The sequence below is a fragment of the Balaenoptera physalus genome, assembly GCF_965194825.1.
Source record: "Balaenoptera physalus genome assembly, chromosome: 5".
Classification (NCBI taxonomy): domain Eukaryota; kingdom Metazoa; phylum Chordata; class Mammalia; order Artiodactyla; family Balaenopteridae; genus Balaenoptera; species Balaenoptera physalus.
The window spans coordinates 32,888,449-32,910,424 of NC_138884.1; the positions used below are offsets into that span (position 1 = coordinate 32,888,449).

General features: G+C 37.3%; 1 long non-coding RNA gene across 1 annotated transcript; it reads left to right on the forward strand.

The window, feature by feature from the left end:
• Nucleotides 1-8,087: 8,087 nt before the first annotated feature.
• LOC309661621 lies at nt 8,088-17,286 on the forward strand. Its single transcript, XR_014264106.1, has 2 exons — nt 8,088-15,858; nt 16,961-17,286. It is a non-coding gene; the product is annotated as an uncharacterized lncRNA (long non-coding RNA).
• The last annotated feature ends 4,690 nt before the right edge of the window (nt 17,287-21,976 follow it).

Genomic DNA, 21,976 nt, shown 5'->3' on the forward strand with positions numbered 1-21,976 from the left:
GTGTTGAGCAAGCCCCAATCCTTCTCCAAGTCAACGATAACTTCCAGTGAAGGGAAGGGGGGAGTGCAGGAGACTAACATGTTTGGATCACCTCTGGCTACAACCTACTGCTTACTTAGTTTGCTGGTCACTACCATTTCAAAGGTGCTCTCTCTCTTCTGCGCTGCATCAACCCTTAGCAGAAAATCAGCATCTGTCTTAATTTCTTCACAAAGGCACATGTACCTTCTCTCTCTCTCTCTCTCTCTCTCTCTCTCACACACACACACACACACACACACAAACACACCCCTTGCTAGGAAAATGAGTGAATTTGTTATATTGTAACAATTTTCCAGATTAGAGGAGAAACTTATAAAGATCTCCAAGGACCTCTCTACCAGGCATATTTCTAGAGCCGCCTTGATCTTTATCTGATCCCTCGGCCTCAAGCTATCTTGCTCATGCCACCTTGCTTCTTCCTTCTCTCTCCTCTTCACTTCTTCCCTCAAGAGCAAAAACATATTCCTTCTGCTGCCTCATGCGGAGCAGTTTGGCATTCTCCTTCACTGAATTGGCTCCTGTCTTCACCACATCCTTGGGTCCCCACTACTACTCAAGCATAGAACTTGAGGGCAGTGGTTCTTAAGTGTGGTCACCAGAGCCGTGGCACCAGCATCACCAGGGCACTTGTTGCAAATGAAAATTCTCCAACCCCACTTCAGACCTACTGCATCAGAAACTCTGAAGGTGGGCCCAGAAATCTGTTTTAACACATCTGCCAGGCGATTCTGACGCATGCTTAAGAAGTTTGAGAAACATTGCTTTAGGGAATAGCAGTTAAAGGACTGGTGGAGGAAGAGCTGCCAACAAACGAGATGGAGAAAGAAAGTTTCCACAGTAGATTATTGTTTTCAATGGCACTGCCAACAAGTGCCTGGAAGGGAGGGAAGTTTCATCACCACCACCACCCCGCCCCTGTAATCTCCTGGCACTTTGTAGCTTCGAGACAAATGCCCCCATCCCCCAATTCCCGCTAGATTGCTACACTCCTCCAACAAGTACCTTCATTAAAAAAGTCTGAACCTGCCAGTGGTTGCTCTAGGGTTGCCGTAGTTATTACATAGGCTGATGACATAAGCTTCAAAGATAGTATATTTATAATCAGAAAATATTTGTTAAAATTGGTCTGGCCAAAAAGTTCGTTCGGGTGATTTGTACGATGTTATGGAAAATCCCAAACCAACTTTTGGGCAACCCAATAGATACAAAATAAGGATAGGGTGATTGAGCACAAATACTGTGGAAACCAAACAGGATAGTTGACAGTGAGTGATTAGTTCTAGCTTTGTTTATATTATAAATCATAGACTCTCGTCTCTTTTTTTCTTTTTTTTTTTTAATGTAACTAAATTGGAGCACTGAGCAAATAATAGATTCAAAAGACAAACAGTTTTGGCTTCAAATTCTAACAATAAATCATCTCAGAGACTGGCCAGTGGATAATTATTTTGTGTCTCGGTCTAGCACAAAGTTTTTGGGTGACCTCCATCTATGGCCAAGGTCAATCATTGCAAATAAACCTCACAAAAGGTACCACATAGCCAGCAGCCTCAGGGGATAAAAAGACAAAGGAGTGTGTGGGATGGAAACTTGGAAGATCCCATGACCTAGGTTCTCCTCTACCCCAATTAGAAACAGCAAAAACAAACATCCTTCATAGTTGGGGCAACCAGTGATCTGTCTCCTGGCCTGACATTAATTGTCTCATGCCCATAATGTTGTTGTAATTATAAAATCAAAGGTGATCTGTAGGAATTTTCCATGACGTTTAAAATATTCTTTTGATTTTCTAACATATTTTATATTCCTTCCTACACACTGATGCTTGGATTAGTCATCTATTGCTACACAGCAAATTACTGCAAAATTTAGTGGCTTAAGAAAACAAACGTATTATCTCACATTGTTTCTGGGTTCAGGAACCTGGGAGCAGCTTAGCTGGGCAGTTGTGTTTCAGGCTTTCTCAGGAGATCTCAGTCAAGACGTCAGCTAAAGCCATAACAGAAAGCTCTATTGAGGCTGGAGGATTCACTTCCAAGATGGCATATTTGCATGGCTATTTGCAGGAAGCCTCAGTTTCTCAACACATGGGCTTCTCCATGTGGCTGCTCACAGATGGCAGCTACCGTCCACCAAGTGAGTATTCCAACTCAGAGAGTGGCGCCCTCTATGACCTAGTCTCTGAAGTTGCATACTATTACTCCCACTTTATTGTTTTTGACAGAATTAGATCACTAAGAAGAGCCCACACCCAGTAGGATGGGATGGGAAGGGAGGAGTATCAAAGAATTTGTGGACACATCTAAAACCACCGCAACATTTTAAAATATTTATTGGGTTTTTCTCCATGGATATTTCACACTCCTTCAAAATTTTTTTTTTATAAAACTCGACCATAGTCAGCAATTGTGATTGCATAAATCTACACATGTAATGAAATAGCATAGAACTATACATGTATTGTAAAACATCGATTTTGTGCGTTTGCTTGATATTTAAGTAAAAGGTACACGTGACTATTCTGTACCATCTTTGCAACTTCTTGTGACTCTGTAACTATCATATATATGATAAAATAAAATTAGAACAGCTTGCTTAAAACCAGCCTACTTATGCAAGTGTACCTAAGACCTGAACTACCTCCATAAATTTTCTAGGCAGTCACTTTAAGCTAATTTTATCTTCAGTCTGTACAAGAGTGTGTGTGTGTGTCTATTTTGTCTTTAGTCTGTCTGTCTGTCTGTCTTATGGTGTAGCTGTGTTCCTGTTTCTGGTTCTACATCAACCAGCTTGACTGTATTATTATTAATTCAGCCTTTTATTCATGTGAATTTCAACATTAACTCCTCAAGTTTCCTCTGAAAACTTTAATGTATTTTCTTTCTGGGAAACACCTGGTTTTCTGATCTCTTCCTTGATATTGCTCATATTAAGAAATTATCAGGCATATGTTATTTTTGTTTTTTTAAAAATATTAGCCTGATAGTAATTATTTGCCCTTACAACTTAATATTTATAATAAGTAAGGAGAAAACAAATTAAGTTCACTTTTGTTAAAGTTTAGATAATTCAGATTTAATAAAAGCTATTGGCTGTATCACATAGGGAACTTTGCTCAACATTTTGTAATAACCTAAATGGGAAAAGAATTTGAAAAAGAATAGATACATGTATATGTATAACAGGATCACTTTGCTGTACATCTGAAACTAACACAACATTGTTAATCAACTATATTCCAATATAAAATGAAAATTAAAAATAATAACAATAAAAAGTTATGAGTCTACAGTAAATAACTCCATAAAACAGCAAAAAAGAAAATAAAGCTATTAGGTAAAGTTGTTGATATTTCTTATCCAGAGTATTATTAGAACTTTTAAGAAATGCTTATTTTTAAATAATCTTTTGCATGTAAAAAACATTACAAAGAAATAAGTTAAATATTTAAAGTGATTATTTCAGGTGACATAATTTACTTTAATTTTCTTCTTTATCAAAAATATCTTATTTTCCAAATTTGCTAGAGCACGCATGTATTACTTTTCAAATCAGAAAGTATATTCTTGAAAACACTGATGTATTTAGTTTTATGTAATAATAGTCATATAAAAATAACATGCTCAGCAAAATGATTGAAAGGAAATACATCCAAATGCCAACAGTGACACATTTGTGTTGAGTTACTGGTGATATTGTCTTCTATTTTTCCAATTTTTTACATTTTGCATAATGAGCATTTATTAATTTTGTATGGACGAGGTAATATAAAACATACCACTGCCTCCCATGATTTATGCTTCTCAAATACCAGATTAGCAGTAGTTGCATTTTATGAAATCTTGGCTCTGGCTGTCAACAGAAGAGTTTGCCAGCAGACAGAGGTTTACAAGATTTTACTCACTGAACAAGGAGAAAGGAGCAAATAAGCAAACCCATAAAGAACTTTAGCAACTACAAAAGAAATCAAGTCAAGCATACACTAGTTTACAAGTGACAATATATGACTCTCCACAGAGATTATTCATAACACAAATAGTTCCTCTTACCTTCTTCCAATATCAATACAAGCAGCTCAGAGCAAAGAGAAGGAGCTGACATGGAGGTGGTTAAAGAGAAGGATGACTTTTTAAAAAATACAGGTTACCGTAGACTCAGGATCAATGAGTATTCACCTTTCAGACAGTGCAATTTATACAAAAAACTACAAGGGCTCTAACACCAAAACGAGTTTTGAAAGCCTTAACACCTGCTCCCTGATGCCAGACACCCAAACTCAAAATGCAAAACACTATACATAAGAAGGAAATATAATCATCAGAGGAAAGCAACTGTTGAATCAATATTGAGTGGAGAAAAAAAAAACTTGTAATAATGGTTCAGTTTCAAAAGAATAACACTGGCTGTCAGTTCGCAAACTGGCCCCCACACAGAGAGGGCAAGGGGAGACCAAAGAAAGAGGCAGACCTCTCCAGATCAGTAGGTGACAGGTTTACTAATCAAGGGAACTTACATCCGAGGCTTGGCTTGGGTGGCCTCCAGATGAGCAGATCTCTGCACCCGCCTGCCAGACTCTTAGAAGTTTATATAGAAGGCTTAACTGGGTTCAATCACATATTTAGTCCAGATGGTCTTGACAACACCTAATTCTCTCAAGGCTGAGTCTTTGAAACAGCTGCTAATGTGGAAATGGTGGGTGGAACATACATTCCAAAGACGGGAGAGGGTGAGGAGCCTCTGACTGCCCAAGTCCAGCTTGAGGATCAACCAGAGGTCACATCCTCTCCATGACCTCCTCCAACAGTGGCTAAGTTAAAACTTAGTTAAAACTTTGTATATCCTTATCTTGATTTTCTCAATCATAGTAGACCTTGATGAAAATAAAACAATTTTAAGTAAAATGAATTGAAGATAATAAGTACTGATTTATCATTTATTGATCCCTTTCTGCCTTAGTCTGGGTTTCCCAGAAAGTAGAATAGAAGGCAAAAGGCTATGCCACTCTTTTATTAGAGAGTACAATCCTAGGAAAGCAGGAGTGAGGGAAAGGGGAAAAGTCAAAGAGGAGGGAAAGGAAATGCTAGTAGTTTATACAGCTTCTTGGATCATTCTGTCTTCTGTAACCATCTTCCAACAGGCTGTATAAATTACTATCTCAGAACAATCCATCCAAGGGGAGAAAGGAGGAAAAGTTTACCCACTGGGTAACATCTCTTACTGAACAAAGTTTTTCCCCACTGACATTGGCTCCCCTGTACCTCTGGGTTGCACATGCATGGGGACCAAGTGGGTCCTGCAGTCTCACACTTCAGTAGCAACAAGAGCATCACAGGATTAGAGATGCATAGGCATAAAGCAAAGAAATGTAATACTTTGCCCTTGTGAAATCAGTGGTTGCAACCGTTCAGTGCAACAAGTGCCCAAAGACTCTAGAAAGAGGCAAAACCAAAAGATCTGAGATACATAAAAGGTGTCTGATACATCCCACCCCCTTGCATTGCTCAATACTCTCACATAATATACAACTCCTATATGATAATTTAGGCTTCCATTATTGTTAAAACAAAATGTCCTCACTTGTCATCTGAGTGAAAGATACAAGCCTAATTAGTCACAGAGTCCTTTTCCAAATGGTGACCACTTTGGAACTGAATAAAAATGAAAACACAACATAGAAAAAGTGTGGGATCCAGCGAAGCTAACATTTAGAGGGAAATTTATAGCAGTAAAGGCCCATATTAGAAACGAAGAAAGCTCTCAAATCACTACACTCAATTTCTACCTTAAGAAACTGGGGGCAAGGGGGACATTAAATCTAAAGTAAAGAGAGGAGTGGAAATCAACAGAACTGAAAAACAATAGAGAAAATTCTAAAAAACAAACACTGGGTCTGTGAGAAAATAAGTAAATTGATGAACAACTGGCCATACTGATCAGGAAATAAATGAGAGAAGACACAAATTATTAATATCAGGAATGAGAGTGGTGACACAGCTATAAAAGTCACAAATTTTAAAATGATTAAAGGGACTATTTTAAACAATATTTTGCCATTAAAGTTAAAACTTTGATGAAACGGACAATGTTCATTCAAGAAGTAACAGATAGTCTGAATATTTATTAAATTTGTAGTTACAAACACTCTCACATTGAAAACTCCTGGCCCAGATGGGCTCACTGCTGAATTCTCCAAACATTTAAGGAAAAAGGAATACTAACTAAACAAAAACTTTTCCAGAAAATAATGAATAAGGAAGATGTCAAACTCAGTCTGTGAAGCCAGCCTTAATCAGATATCAAAACCAGACAAAGATATTATAATAAAAGATAACTACAAACCAATATTCTTCATGGATGTAGATGTAAAAATTTTTTTTAATTTTTGCAAATTAACTCCATCAATACATAAAAGGGATAATATGTTATGATTAAGGGGTGTTTATCCCAGGAATACAAGGTTGGTTTAACAGCCAAAAACCAGTCAATGTAATTCACCTCATTAGTAGACTAAAAAGAAAAATCATGTGATTCTCTCAATAGATACAGAAAAAGCATTTGGCAAAATCCAACCTCATTCTTGATTTAAAAAAAAAAAAAAATCCCTCAGGAATCTAAGACTAGAACTGAACATTCTCAACCTGTTAAAGGGCATCTATAAAAAATCTACAGCTACCATCATACTATTTTTCACCTAAGATAGGTAACAAGGTAAGACTGTCCACTCTCATTACTTCTATTCACACATTAGAGGTTCCAGTCAGTGCAATAAGGCAAGAAAAAGAAACAAAAAGTTAAATAATTTGGAAGGAAACCTAAAATTTATTCACAAACATAAATGTTTATGTAGAAAATCCTATAGAAGCTACAAAATAACTGTTAGAACTAATAAATAAATTTAGGAATGTTGCAGGGTATGAAGTCAATATACAAAAATCCACAGTATTTCTAAGTAATACCAACAAACAATCATAACTGATATTAAGATATATGTCTTTACAGTAATAGCAAAATATGAAATATAGAGGGATAAATCTGAAAATAGATGTGTGACTTGTACACTGAAAACTACAATAATGTACTGAGGGAAATTTTTTTAAATAAATGGAGAAATATACCATATTTAAGGATTAGAAGACTCTATTCTGACATCAGTTCTCACCAAATTGATCTATAGCTTCAGTGTAATCCCAATCAAAATCCAAGTGGCCTTTTCTGTAGAAATTGACAAGCTTATTATTATTTATATGGGAAATCAAAGTACCTAAAATAGTAAAAAAAACTTTGAAAAAATACAAATTTGGAATATTTCCACACCGCTACTTATTTCAAGACAGATAATGTAGCAATAATCAAGACAGATTATAAAGAAAGATATATAAATCAATGGAATAAGATTCAGAAATATCCCCACACATACATGGTCAATTCATTTTGAACAAAAACAATTCATTGATGAAAGAAACATTATTTCAACGAATAGTGCTAGAATTATGGGAGAGGCTTATGTAAAAAAAAATAACCTTGACTTTTCACACTATTTACAAAATTTGAATTAAAATAGATCAAAGAATAAAAGTAAAAGCTAAAACTATACAACTTCTCCAAAAAAGTGTAAGGAAAGATCTTAGTGACCTTGAGTTTGGCAAAGATTTCTTAAGTATGACACAAAAAGCACAAACAATAAGAGAAAAACATATCAGTAAATTTGCCTCCATCAAAACTTAAATCTATCCCTACTTTACCTCCCCATCACAAAGAAAATAAGCGTTGTGTGTTGGGATTTGGGATACAGGTATTTCCAACGATGAACATGTTAGTTGTATTATTCTTCAGGTACCTGTGCATGGAGAAGAGAGGAACACAAGCCTTATTCTCATTCTAACCCCTCTGGTCTTCTCAACACATGCCATGCTATAATCCAGGTTAAAATGATTAGGTTTCTGCCTACTTGCTGCAAGCAGTTTAAAGTCACACATTAAGAAGATTTTCCTCCTGTCAACAAAGCATTCATTTTTTGTGCCAGATATTCCCAAAGTTTTGATATTGCCAAAGTTCCCAATTCTGCATGTTTTCCAACTATTGCCTCCCTTCCTGAAATAGTGCTAATTTGACCCAGGAGTCTGTTCCTGTCAGTCATCGAATGACAAGCTTTTTATGATGTATTGTACATCAATTTACAATATTTGTACAACTGTCACACTAGGACAGCAAGGAGGGTCACGTAAGTGCCATGTCAGCAGTGCCCCTCTCAGTCCTTGACCATTTCAGCTAACATTATACATGCTTTTCAGCTCTTATTACTTTCTTTAAGCAAAGACATCACACAACAATATGTATTTTTTCTATTTTTAAATCTCATTTGAAGTAAATTATTATTTTTTGACTGCCTGAAACGACATCCACTATAAAATGTAATTCCATGTACACACCAAAAAACAACAACAATGAAAATCTAGTAATTAGTTCCCTGGCTTTCACTCATTTCCATTCTGTGTACATGTGGATATATAAGAACACTTTCTTGAATTCCTCTTGCCATACATATTGAATATTAATCCAGAATGTCTTCGATGTTTTTTATAGTTAGTTAATATTTGTTATATATTAAAGAGAAAACCGTTGTGGAGAGTTTTAGGATAACTCAGTTGCACAGCTTAGATCTCTGAGGACTACAAAATCAAAGAGAAAGAGGCAACCAAGCCTAAAGCAGAACACCTGATTTGCAGGCTTACTCAACAAGTAGAAATATTTGCTTTTGCAGAAAAATCTACGTACATTGCTTAGATATTTGTGGTTTCACCCTACTTCATCCATTGATTCACCAGGCTGATTTTTTATCTTCATGTTTTCTGAGTCTTTTTTTAATCTGCTAAATGAATTTTTCTTTTATCATTCAAGGAAGGTGAGAACAAGCTCCTTGTGTCAATACTTCTACTCTTTGGAATAGATTAAATTAAATGTGCATTAAAATTTGAGGATATGCACTTAGTGTACCATTTAGAACAGTGTACTTTTTACACACAGCTTTATAGTTGTGATTACATTTTGATAGGGTAGATAGGAAAAACACAAAAAGAGATAGAAAAACTGTGTTCCTCCAGAGCATAAAACAGTTCTCCATCATGTTTAGTATTCCACCCAGAATGATTATAGAATATGAGAAACACAGAGAATTAGATGTAATCATTAAAAACAAAACATTTTATACTTCCTAAGTAATTTTTACATATGACAATGCTCCAAACCAAGAAATTTCACATATTGAAATCAAAATATACGGAGAACAAATGCTTCACAGTCCTATCTTTGTTTTTCAAAATCATTCATAATTGCTTGCCCACTTGCTTTTAGATGATTCATAAATGTGGATTGCCAAATAGGCCAAAAGCACAGGAGGAGGCTCCAAAGTAATTAAACCCATGGTGAAGACTGAAATAAGGTTTTTTCATCTTTTATTTCTTCCAGAAAGAAAAGTCAAATGTTTATGTTCTCTCAAAGGGGAATACATACTTTCGAGCCTTTTCAAGTTGTGGATTTTCAGTCTTTATAAATAACTTTGAAATGAAAGGGAGTATGCTTTCCTCACATACGTCTCTGTATTGTCCGCATGAGCTGAGACAAAGCCAGAGGCATTCGTGATGAATTCCAACCCTCAGAGGTGTGGAAACTTCCTTCCAACCATCTACAAATGAGAGTCAATCTGCAGCTCAAGTGACTTCTCGGTTAATCACCATCTTTCAAGGACACTATGGGACTATCCATAGCCAGCCTTCTCCCTACTCTATGCAGGAAGAAATGGCTCCTGTTAACAGCTCTCCCTCCTTGGAGCACTAGACAGCAAGGAGCCCACAATGAGTGATTTGTAGGGGACAGCTTTCTATGACCATTAAGCTATGAAAACACTTCTGAAGATATTCAGTCCAGGCTAGAAAATAAATTTTTACTATTAGCATAAAGATTCATATTGCACACAAATAAATCTCTAACTGTTCATCAGGACAATCTACTCTGAAAGAAGTTCTAAGTTCTAAAGAGAATCCTGCCGTGGTTTGAATGAATCATGATGAAAAACATATGTCCCCTTTAAAAAACAAACTACTGAAAAACATCAAATTCATGAATATGAGATAGGAATGTTTAGGGGAGCAAATAGAAAAGGGCTAAGACCCAGTGCAACTCCTTAAGACTTCTGATTTTCATTTTACAGGGTCCCATCAGTGTTTCCCATGAAACTGAGATGTTTAGCTGTGAACGGGTGCAACCATCTTTTATTGCCAAGTTTAGTTCCTAAATTTGAAGGCCTATCTAACAAGTTACCAGATAATGCCCACAATACTGGTCAAACAATCACTCCATATTACGCTAGAGGAACTTACTGCATGACAGTGTATTTTGTCAACAATTGCCCTGACCCCTAGACATCTTTATAGAAGAGGTACCTGAGTAGTAGATGGCAGATGCAGGCTAGTGTAGATTGGAAGGCAGAGCGTATAGTGCAAAAGAAGGGTTGGTGGGTAGAAACCAAGTAGGAAGAGAAGAGAAAACATCTTAGGCACATAGAACAAAGTGGGGAAGTAGAAAGAACACTTATTTGTTTAGTCACTTGGAAATAGCTTCATGTTCAAATCTCATCTCTTGTGCTATGCATTGTGCTATCTGGTGCAAGGTATATATTATGAACTCTTTTCTCATCTACAAATGGGGATAGTGATGCTTTTCTCATGGGATTGTTGAGTGCATTCAATGTGGAAAATTTATTGCACAGAGTAAGAAGCAATAAAATAATACAAAAGTTTCTTGTATACAGGTGCGTGAATTTTAGAGCATAGAAGGAAAAGCTTGGATCATTTTCTCAAATTTCTGTTGTCTTTTTTCCGGTAAGTAGCATGATCTTCTTGACCAAGGAGAAGGATGTCAGCATGTCCTGACCAGATTTCCAGTGACATGCAGTTCTCAAGTACAGTAAGCTGCATTTCTCTTTCTGGATTTCATTTCCATTCCTGCATGTATATGATTATGGAATCATTTCAATTATTATAAGAGGCAGCAGCATTTCATTTCACATGAATGATGATCAATTACAGTTGAAACCAGTTTCAATTTTTTTAAAAAAAAGACGCCAGAAGATAAATTAAAGAGTTACATTTTTATTTTGAGAGAGTAGAATCAAAGAAGTGCTGAGTTGCTTTTGATGCTTTTTGTATTGTTCTTTCATCTAGGCAAAACTTCATCTGTGTGTTTTGGTTTTCGTACACATTTTTTTCTCCTAGACCTAAAACTATCGAGATGAATTATCACTTTCTGTTTTGCTATTTACAGCTGTAATAATTTTACTCTCACAGAATCCTACTTGACTCTTAAATGTATTAATATTATACCACATTTAAAATAAACCCAATAATATTTAAATATAAGTAGATGCTATGTTTATTGAGATTGTCACAGTAGACAACAGCAATTGATTGAAAGTCTCCTTTGTGCCAGATATTACACATGTGCCTTCTATTCATTCTTTCATTTCCTTGTAAGAGATCTGGCGACGCCTTTTCACAGTCATCAAGGTTCAAAGGGGCCAAACTGAAAGTCACCTCTTCATCAAAGTTGACTTGCACTAATTCTTTCTCATGACAGATCACGTTCACAGGCCATAAATCACATTAGTTAAACCTACGGTTGTTATCAGCAACTGAGTCCACACCCAGAAGGTAATCATTGATAAACATGGGCTGCCAGGATCCCAGTGGCCCCTGTCACTCCACCCCACATCTACTCATGACTGCCTCAGCAGCCAGGAGGCACAGAGGCAGCTTTATAGGGAAGTGATGACAACAGTGTCCTATATACAGCCTTCCCTGCAGGAATGTGCAAAAGTGAAAGGGCAGGACCTTTCACCTTTTTAATCTCTACTGGCTTCTTGGCTTCACCCTACAAATATGCTCTTTCACTGTTTTCCTTCTTTCACTGTTTATAAAGGTACTCCTACATTTTATTGGCCTCCAATTATGAATGAGGTGTTTGCCACATATTTAACTCACAAAAACTTGTAATGATGATAAAAAAAAAAACACAGTTCTGGCAATTTCACTACTAGAGTTTAAACTCCACATCTGTCTGATGCCAGGGCCTGTGTATTGTTTCCCACACCATCGTGTAACCTCCTAGAGATATCCAAACCAGCTCAATCCCTTTCTCAACAGACCAAAATACAGGCTAGTCTTCTCTTGTAAATTGGTATTTGTAATTTTCATATAATGATGGGTTAGGAAATGCAGTTATCTTTTGCATGTGGCTTTCATGTGGCTAGAAGTGTCTTCATATAAGGATATAAGGTGTCAGGGCCATCTTGTGGAATTTACTTTAGGGGACAAGTTCATGGTCATTTAATTCTGATTCTCTAGTCTCCTTGATGGGATATCTATAAGAAGAAAACTTTAAACAGAGGATAGGTCCACGAACAAGTCTGGGAGACGAGGAAAAAAGAGTGGAGGAGGAGGAGGAGCAGAGGAAGATGAGGAGAAGTCGGGAGTTAAGAGGGGCCTCTATTTCCAAGCCTAGTAAATAAGCATTTTTAATTAGTGGATAATTAGGTCCACTTGGTTAACCCCAACCAAGTATATTCCACCTAACCTTAAAGATCCAGATCCCTTGCCTCTGACAGGCTAGGTACTCTCTACCTCAGGACATTTACACATACTTTTCTCTGCCTGGACTGCTCTTTCCATATATCCACATAACTCTCTCCTCTCTCAGGACCTTACTTAAATCTTACTTTCTCAGTGAGAACTTCCTTGATTTCTATTTTTTAAATTACAGCAACACCTACCTCCCTGCATCCTTCCTCTTCTCCTTTGCTGCTTTATTTTTCTCTATTGCACTTATCACTATCTTACATACTATATAGTTCACTATTTTATTTTACTTTTTGTCACCTCTTCCCACTAGAATGCAGTCTCCACAAGGATAAGGACTTCTGTTCACTGCTATATCCCCAATACCCAAACAAGAGCTGGCATACAGTAGGGGATCTAAAATATTTGTTGAATGAATGGATGCCTTAGAAGATAAGTCTACCTCTATCCGAGTCCCTTCACTGTACAACTACTCGGTAATGTGATACATTCTGGGCAAAGTTGGGTTTTTCTTGTAGTGGCTAAGCCCCATCTCAGTCCAGTGGGACCTCTTTTCCTTGGTCTTGGGCCCGTGGGTCATCAGGAAGATGTCTATTCCAGAGTTACACATTACCCCTGGGCCAGAAGCTGGTTCTTACCAGGACATCTCTGCCCAGGCACTGAGAGTAATGCTCAGGACAAGAATAATGTTCACGATTCTCATACTATGAATGGTAGAGATGAGAACAGCTGCTTAAGTCACCAGTGTTTAAAGTCCACTTCTCAGAATCCAGGATAAAGGGCTGAAATAGCTATTCTCAATCTGCCTTATCATTTTCAGATTATAAAATTTTAGTCCCACCGGCCATAAATTATAAGGTTGACTGCTTCAAAAGGGCCCAGGATATCATTACATTGCCATTTTAATTAGTGAACACCCTAACTCTTTTAAAAGCCAATTTCCATTCCTGTATATTTGGTGCTATTTAGTAAACATACTCATTTTGCCCTAAAAACCTAAGGACTCTAACAATATGGTTTTGTTTTTCTTTTCTTTTTCTTTTTCTTTTTCTTTTTTTTTTTTTTTTGATACTTGCTTAGTATACTTGGCTTGAAACTCAATAAAATGAAACAAAGATTTACAAAATGTCATTCCCCGTTGGCCTTTCCCAAGAATAATTTATACTGGAGTTGGCTGCAGGGGTTAAACACAGAGTATGCTCACAGCTCAGATTTCATAAGAAGGGAAATGCATGGTGTGTCTCCAAGGAATGGCAAACCCAAGAAGCTGAAAGGAGACTTGAGAAAAATTCAACTAGTGCAAATTTTAGTTGTATTTTATTACAAAGCAAACAGGAAATCCAACATTAAATGTAACAGCATCACATGAGACTCATCAGAAAAGATTTCATTTAATGAATGCTTGGTAAACCTATAGAGATCTCAGTAGATGGTTGAAAACCTAAAAGATAATTATGGTAAAAGCTTATTTTTAAAGTTTAATAAAATTGACTAAAACAATGGGCTGAACCCCAAGGGGCAAATCCACCCATGCCAACAGACACAGTCTCTGGAAACCTTCCCAGGCCCATCTCCACAAGTCAGAGGCAGCCCCTTGCCTCTTGTCTGGTGAATTAAGGCAGCTTCACAGTGATTCACAAAAAGCTAACCCAAAACTGGGGTGCTAATTTAAAATTTTACCACACATCTGAAAGCAAGCTCTAGTTCCTTATATGGCATCTTGGAAGAGACCAAATAATGTATATTGATGAGGTTTTTACTCTGGGTTAGAACCTTATGAATTTAAAATGGGATCACTCTAAATGGATTACCAGTCAACACCACTGTTTCCCAATGTGCGGTCCTAAGGCTACTCAGTCAGCCTCCCCAAGGCGAAGAGGATATAGCGGGCTCTTGTTAAAAATGAAAATCCACAGGCCTTAACCTAGACCCACTGAATACAGAATCTCTGAGCGTGAGGCCCTAGAACCACCAGGTTCCCTGTAATCCTGACATTTGCCAAAGTGTAGGGCCAAAGCTAGAGTGAGTCCCAATTTTAACTGCATATAGGAACACCTGAGGAGCTTTCAGAGTAAAGCCTGGTCCCACACCCAGAAATTCTGTTGAATTGTTTGGGGTGCAGCCTGGACATTGGGATTTTTAAGAATCATCTTTGGATGATTCTAACAGACAGGCAAAGTTAAGATTTACTGTAGTATCACAGATGTAGAAAACAAACTTATGGTTATCAGGGGATGAGGGAAGGGGAGGGATAAATTGGGAGACTGAGATTGACATATACACACTACTACATATAAAACAGATAACTAATAAGAACCTAACTGTATAGCACAGGGAACCCTACTAAATACTCTGTAGTGGGCTATATGGGAAAAGAATCTAAAAAAAAACTGAAACTAACACAACATTGTTACTACAAATCAGCTCTCAGACGAATCCCATAATTTGAGGAAATGAAGACTTTGTTCAGAAAGTGGAGAGGAAAATTCAAAGATCCATAGGGAGAATAAGGCACAAAATGACATGTGTTAGACATCATTTACCTACTCTGTGGGAGTTCCAGGTCTTGAGCACTCACATGCCTAGATGTTCTATGACCTTCATGATACTTAATTGTTCCCATTGCTGAAATGGACCCTTGTCTTGTTAAATACTTAGACGATAGATTTCTTTTTAATGCTATTTCACAAGTGGATTTTCCTGTAGAATGTATTGTCAGGTCACTTCTTTGAATTTTTAAATGGCACAAGAGGACTACACTTGCAATACTTTAAAAAAACAAAAATGCTGATGCACAGTGGACCAATGGCCCTCTTCAATCATCTTGAGGAAAGGAGAAACTCCCCATGGCAACTCTATCAAATGAAAGTACTATGGGTAAGGAGGAGATGAGTGGGAGAAATAAAAGCATTTGCTGAATTCTGGAGTCACTTCCTGACATCTTTTCATCAGCTAAGATATTTTTAGCCCAAGAAGGAAAGCCAGGAATTCTGATTTTTTTTGTCCCTTTTCTATATCTGACTCACCGGGGCCTGAGCAAGTTGCTGCCTGCCTGGGCTAGTTCCTTCCTCTCAAAATGGAGATAATGATACAGGGTTTCAGCCACTTAATCCCAGGGATGGTGCTAGGATTAATGAGAGTGTTTTGGAAAGAAAAGGAAAAACAAGGCTTTGATCAAAAATGTGGGGTAAGTATAATATTTTATTATAAACACTAATAATGGGCCTTATGTTCCTGATGCCTGGGGAGCAAACCATTTCCCTCTTGGTCTGCATTAATACTTGGACCCAAGGGTGTTAATTAGAGCAAAAATGTATGTACTGAATGGCACCCTAGGGGCCTAAAGGAGTTAATCCATCTCCAAAAGGTGACAAATTTACCTTCTACCCCTGGACCCTTCCCACAATAGGCTCCTGTCTATTATTATTAGTGTAGAATAACTGTACCCTCCTTACAGGTCTATTGGGTCCCATGTGCTTCCTCCAATTTACTTAATAGAACATCTGAAAGTCCTATTGGAATAATTACCTTCTATTTGAATATTTGCTCTTAACTCATTGGTGGGAACAGCCCCAAACTAGTAATGATTACCTGTGACAGTTTATAAGTTGTGCTATTTCCTGTCTCATCATCAAGATAAAGTTTTTCACAGTGCACAGAATAAGTCTGTTCTCTTTAGGTGCCCTACTTTTTAAAATCTTCCTCGTCCTCCTTAGCGCTTCTCCAATGCCTTTTGTGTTTTGGTTGACATCTCATGCTTCTTTCTCCCTTCACTGAACCAAACCTCTCACAACTTAGCACAGAAGCCACCAAGATGCTAGCCAAGTCACCTGGATTCTGGCCTCTACCTACCAATCTTCTTTTAAGCAGGACAAAAAGCAAATAGGCACTTAGTACATGGTGGTGATGATCATAAAAATCATGATTTTAATGTAACAGTGTCATTTAACTTGGAACAATCCTCCCCTTGATAGCCATCCTGCTCCCTGATTTTTCATCATAATTATCAGCATCAGTGTTAAGTAGAAGGCAGAGAATCCTGAGGAACTCTTGTACAGTTAGTAAACCATCTGACCTTTACCAAACAAATATGTCTCAGAGATCATCTTATTTATTTTAACATATTGTGACTGATATATGGGCTTAAGGGCATGACCAGCATATACATCATATTGAAAACCCTAATAATGAACATAAGTGTGGTGCTTATGTTAGGGGAAACACTGACTGAAGCCACCCGCCCTGGCCAGGCACCATAGTAACCACTTGCACGAATTATCTTACAACAGGAGCTCCTGGTAGGGAACGCGGAACTAACAGGCTACCACCAACCGGAAGAATTTGGGAAAGGTCAAAAGGAGAGAGGAGACGCCAGTCCATATGTCCTACCAACCTCCCAGAATCCTTCTCGCTAGGATCCATCTTGCCTGAGTGATGGATCACCAGGAAGAACCCTGAGTCAGAATGATTGGCCAGAGACAACCCGGAAACTAACCCCATTCTCATAAAACCCGAGATTGTGAGCCACTTGGCAGAGCAATTCTCCCAGGTTCCCTTACCCTGCTGCTCTCTGCCCGGGCACCCCTTTCCAGTAAAGTCTCTTGCTTTGTCAGCACGTGTGTCTCCTTGGACAATTCATTTCCGAGTGCTAGACAAGAGCCCACTCTCAGACCCTGGAAGGGGTCCCCCTTCCTGCAACACTTACAGAGCATCTGAAATGGTGATTTATGAAGCCCAGACAGCTGGGTGGGATCACCTTAGCAATCATCTAATCCAAACTTTTACCTTAAGATAGAGTAACCAAAGCCCAGAAAGATGAAGTGGCTTCCTCAAAGATCACGTCTCCCCATTCATGGCTCTCTCCACTAATAAAGGCGATGTGTGGAAAAGGAAAGTACTTGATTTAAACACAACTGCAGTCAGTTAGGAAGATTTCTAGAGATTTGATAGGAAAATCACCTTGGGGTAACACCAACTTTATCCAAATCAAATTGAAATATTACTCCGAACCACAGTATCAGCCCTAGTCTCACGTGGAGTTGAATTTTATTTTTCTTTAACACAAACTAATCTCATAGAGAGATAGTTAACGACTTAGGTAAATAAGATAGAAGAGAGAAAAGCTGGTGGATGTAATGGATTTAAAATGTGTATACAGGCACATGTTTATGTTAGCCTGACTGACTCTACGCCTACCCTGCATTCCTGACACCAGCAGATAAAGAAAACCTCTCATAGATCAATTTGATTACAAGGAATTCCCAAACTCTCCCTAAAGTATTAATCTTGAGTTCCTGAGAGGCAGAGCTTGTCACGGAGGCTTGCAGGGGATCTTAATGACCTGGCAAGAAAGGATCTGTTATAGGATGACTAGACAGGGAAATAACTAGACAGATGATAACTTTTGAGAGCAGGAAGTGCAGTGGAGACTCGCCTCCACCACCTCATGCATAACAAGGTTACACTGAGATTCCTCCAACTCTTGATCGCTTTTCTGCTCATCCACCGCTCGCTTCCTGAAGTAAATGTAAAAGGGAAGACATGTGAGTAGTTCTTTAAAAAAAAAACACTCTTCAGGAAAGTTTCCAAAAGTAATTCTACCTTTGCTAAAAGCAAAGAATTATATGTTCTTTTGACTGAATCATAAGGCTTCAGAAACTACTTAGGAGAGTTGATAAAGAACCTTTTTAATATACGTGACTAAACAAACTTTTAAGCTGCAATTTTTTATTCTTTATTTCTTCTCTTCCTCATAACTATCTTTAACCTCCAAAGACTGCCTTTTTGTGTTTATAGCCTGTCAGTAAATTTTTTTTGCAGGGAATGATCTTTCAGGAACTCTGAAATAAGCATTGAGGCACTGCCATCAACTGTGACCAACTCCAACCCTAATGAAGAATTTAAACCAAGAAGTGAACATATAAGCCTACTGACTTGTAGTTAAGAGAATTTAAAATAAACTATTTCAAGAGTTTTTTTCTTCATTATATCTGAAACCGAACAGAACCCTGTGGGGCTCCTGGACACGGATGCCTTTTTGTCTCCCGTTTCTCGTAGGCAAGACTCCAGCCTCCATGACCTTCCTGGAGCGCCAAAGGGCAGATTCCACACTTGCTAACAAGGGAGGAGCAGCCAAGAATCGGCCTGAGGCCAGATTAAAGGGACCAGAGAGGCTCATCAAGATTAGGAGACCGACAACCTGAGACCTTGCACGCACCTTAATCTTGTCAGCAACTCCATCCTTGAACTATTACTATAAAACTCCTCATCAAATCCTCCCGGGTGGGGACACATAGTTTTTGAGAGCAGGAGCCTGCTGTGGCCCCCTTTACCTAGCAAAGCAATAAAGCTATTCTTTTCTACTTCACCCAAAACTCGGTCTCCGAGATTCAATTTGGCACCGGTGTACAGAGAAGCTGAGCTTTCAGCATCATATCCACAAAATTTCTGTGGTGCTTCTTTACCATTTGATATTAAGTCCACATTACTTTCTATTACATTAAATAGATTGCCAGCTTTATCCCTTAGTGCATTACAGGTAAATTAAGATAAGTAAAGCATGTCTTCAATTAAAAAAAAAAATCCTTCATGATTCAAAATGAAGCACCAAATTGGGCTACATACTTTAGAGCAATAGCTTAAAATATGGTCTGCAGCCTAAATGCTAAGACACTGTTTAAATTTTACCCTATGAAATAATATGATGTTGGGCAGTAGTTGGTTACCTGGTGCTCACTTCACAAATATTCCAATTCATTGACAAGGCTTTTCTGTTTGAAGCTCCAAGAGATTTTATTGATGGTTTTTCATAGAAATTCTCCCTAGGAGGACTAATTATCATGGTCAAATCTGTACTTTTTGAAATCAGGTTGTGGTATATGATCAAATTCACAATCAGGTACATTTCTATACACTAACAATAAACTGTCTGAAAAAGAGTTAAACAATCTCATTTACAATAGCATCAAAGGAACAAAACACTTAAAAATAAATTTAACCAAGGAAATGAAAGATCCATACACTGAAAACTATCAGACACTAATGAAAGAAATTGAAGAAGACACAAATAAATAAATGGAAAGATATCCTGTGTTCATGGATCACAGGAGTTAATATTGTTAAAATGTGCTACTACACCAAGCCATCTACAGATTCAGTGTAATCCCTATCAAAATTCCAGTGGCATTTTTCAAAGAAATAGAAAAAAAAAATCTATAAATTTGTATAGGCTCACAGGAGACCACAAATGGACAAAGTAATCTTGAAAAAGAACAAAGCTGAAGTCATCATGCTTGCTAATTTTAAACTATATTACAAACCTATATTAATCAAAACAGTATGGTACTGGCATTAAAATAGACACATAGACCAATGAAACAGAACTGAGAACCCAGAAATAAGCCCACACATATATGGTCAGCTAAGATTTGACAAGGTAGCTAAGAATGCTCAATAAGGAAAGAACAGTCTCTTCAATAAATGGTGTTGGGAAAAATGGATATCCATGTGCAAAAGAATTAAATTGGACCCCTATCTTAAACCAATCACAAAAATGGATTAAGACCTTAAATATAAGACCTGAAACTATAAAATTCCTAGAAGAAAGCATAGTGGGGAAGCTCCTTGACATCAGTCTTGGCATTTACTTTTTTGGATATGACACCAAAAGCATAAGCAGCAAAAGCAAAAATCAACATGTGGGACTAAACCAAACTAAAAAGCTTCTGCACAGCAAAAGAAACCACCAACAAAATGAAAAGGCAACCTACAGAATGACAGAAAAGATTGCAAATCATACATCTGACAAGGAGTTAATATCTATAACATATAAGGAACTCAACTCAATAGCAAAAACAAATAAACAAAAAACAAAATCAATCTCATTTTAAAAAATGGGTAGAGGACCTAAATAGAATTTTTCCAAAGTACATGAAAAGATGCTCAACATCATTAATCATCAGGGAAATGCAAATCAAAACCACAATGAGGTATCACCTCACATCTGTTAGAGTGGTATTATCAAAAAAGAGAGAGAGATGCTGGCAAAGATGTGGAGGGAACCCTCTGGCACTGTTGGTAGAAATGTAATATGGTGCCATCATTATGGAAAACAGTAAGGAGGTTCCTCAAAAAATTAAAAATAAAACTACCATATGATCCGGTAATCCTGCTTCTGAGTACATAACCATAGAAAATGAAATCAGGACCTCAAAGGGATATCTGTACCCCCATGTTCATTATTATGAACATGTAGCATTAATCACAATAGCCAAGATATGGAAATAACCTAAATGTCCATCAACAGAGGAATGAGTAAAGAAGATGGATAAAGAAGATGCCAGATGCAAAGGGGTGGGGAATATGGGGACATATTGGCCAAAGGATACAAACTTTCTAAGATGAATAAGTCCCAGGAATCTAATATATAGTATGGTGACTATAGTCAACAATACTATATTGCATACTTGAAAGTTGCTATGAGAATAAAGCTTTAATGTTCTACCATAACAACATGGTATGTGAGGTGAAGGATGTGTTAACTTTCCTTATTGTGGTACACATTTCACAATATTTTTGTGTATCAAATCATCACATTGTACACCTTAAACTTACCCAATGTTATATGTCAATTATATCTCAATAAAGCTGGAAAAACAAAGTTTAAAAATTCACGAGCTGATCTTGATCAAAATCACAAGATGATGAAAGGACCAAAATTGTATGAAACTTTTTTAAAAATGAAAACAGTAATTGTCACTTGGCTCTTATCTAGCTCTCATATAGCTAAGAAATAGTCATGTAATCAAAAACCTGAAATAAACTGGACACACCTCCAAAAAGCCAAACTACATAGATGTAACTTCTCGCACTGATATGTGAGCACTTCATTTGTAAAAATGCACATAAAAGTAACTCCGAGCCAATTTTTCTTACTTTGAGCACAATTTTATTTGGCTCAGTAATCTGTTTCTCTGAGACATAATATAATAAAAGCAGAAAACTAGAAAGGGGCAGTAGAGTTTGGGAGAGTCATTGAAAGCAATAAAATATATTAGCTGACATAGCTTAACAGGGAGGAATAGATTTTTTAATAGAACTATAAGAAAAAATCTTAGAACCCAAAATGCAGCATGGAATAATTTAGCAAAAGGACAGAGATCCTCAGAAGTCCCAGAGAACATTTTTATATTAGACCATAATAACAATTATATATACTAATGGCCCTGGGTCATCAAGAAATGGTTCATTTATTATCATAAATCCTATTTTCTAAGGTGTAGAAGTGCAAAATATATTCTTATCAA